The sequence below is a fragment of the Perognathus longimembris genome, chromosome 5 (assembly GCF_023159225.1).
Source record: "Perognathus longimembris pacificus isolate PPM17 chromosome 5, ASM2315922v1, whole genome shotgun sequence".
NCBI classification, from domain to species: domain Eukaryota; kingdom Metazoa; phylum Chordata; class Mammalia; order Rodentia; family Heteromyidae; genus Perognathus; species Perognathus longimembris.
This window is the reverse complement of record NC_063165.1, coordinates 20,481,345-20,482,804: the sequence shown is the minus strand read 5'-3', so window position 1 is coordinate 20,482,804 and position 1,460 is coordinate 20,481,345. Positions and strand designations below refer to the sequence as shown.

At 37.3% G+C, this 1,460-nt stretch overlaps 1 pseudogene; it reads left to right on the top strand.

The window, feature by feature from the left end:
* Positions 1-338: 338 nt before the first annotated feature.
* LOC125351243 lies at positions 339-875 on the top strand (annotated as a pseudogene).
* The last annotated feature ends 585 nt before the right edge of the window (positions 876-1,460 follow it).

Here is a 1,460-nt window from a genome sequence, read left to right as displayed (position 1 = left end):
AAATAAGTGAGCTTAAAAAAAAGTAAATAGTGTATGCTTAGTGTAACTTTTTCTCATGATCAAAATCTGTCAGGCATTTCTACAAGAATAGGAAACTAGGGTCTGGGAATATGGCCTAGTGGCAAGAGTGCTTCCCTTCTATACATGAAGTCCTGGGTTGGATTCCTCAGCACCACATATATAGAAAAGGCCAGAAGAAGGCTAGCAAAGTGCTAGCCTTCAGCAAAAAAGAAGCCAGGGACAGTGCTCAGGCCCTGAGTCCAAGCCACAGACCTGTCTAAATGAATGAATGAATAAATAAAACTCTTCCTGTAAACGGCCTGAGATGACCTGTGAAAATGGTTCGCTTATCTCTAGACCCAGAAAACCCCACAAAATCATGCAAGTCAAGAAGTTCGAATCTTCATGTTCACTTTCAGAGCAAGGCCATCAAAGGTATGCATATCCGAAAGGTTACCAAATACCTGAAAGATGTCATTTTAAAGAAACAGTGTGCCCTTCCGGCCTTACAATGGTGGAGTTGGCAGGTGTGCCCAGGCCAAACAGTGGGGCTGGACACAGTGTCAGTGGCCCAAAAAGAGTGTCGAATTTCTGCTGCATATGCTTAAGAATGCAGAGAGTAATGCTTAACTGAAGGGTTTAGATGTTGACTCCCTGGTTGTTGAACGCATCCAGGTGAACAAAGCACCCAAGATGCGCTGCGGAATTTACAGAGCCCATAGGAGGATTAACCCATATAAGAGCTCCTCTGCCACATGGATCCTTACTGAAAAGGAGCAGAGTGTTCCTACACCAGAAGAGGAAGTTGCACAGAAGAAAAAGGTATCCCAGAAGAAACTGAAAAAACAAGAACTTATGGCATGGGAATAAGTTTAGCATAAAAATTAAATAAATGAATGTTACCATTATTAAAAAAAAAAAAGAATAGGAAACTAGATTGATACATACTTGACTACAATAGAAGAAAAATAATTCCAATTATTGTAGGAAAAAATGGTGTAAAGGGGTTTACTAAAATTCATGTCAAATTAGTGATGTATTTTTATTAATATCTACTTTGAATGTTCCTAGTATTTCACAAGCACAGATGCTTAATTATTGAAAAGTTTGAAATATGTGTAAGTGTGAGTGTTTAGAAGCTGTTGCTCTGAATCCCGACTTGTCTGGATTTTTTTCATCAAGTTTGCCAATGAACAGATATTTAGTCTTGATTTCACAAAGAAGGAAACATAAACTTTTGGAGATTAAATTAAACTTAGCTTGCTGATAGTTGAACATTTGATATTCACATAAGAAGTATAGCCAATAGTCATTGCTACAGCATGATCTTTATATTCTTTCAGTTAGATGGATTACCCAACAACATCTATGTTTTATTTCTTACTGTAATATTCCTCCTTCTACCTAAAAATGAGTTATGTTTTCTGCTCTCAAAGACAAGTGGATAGATATTTATTTAT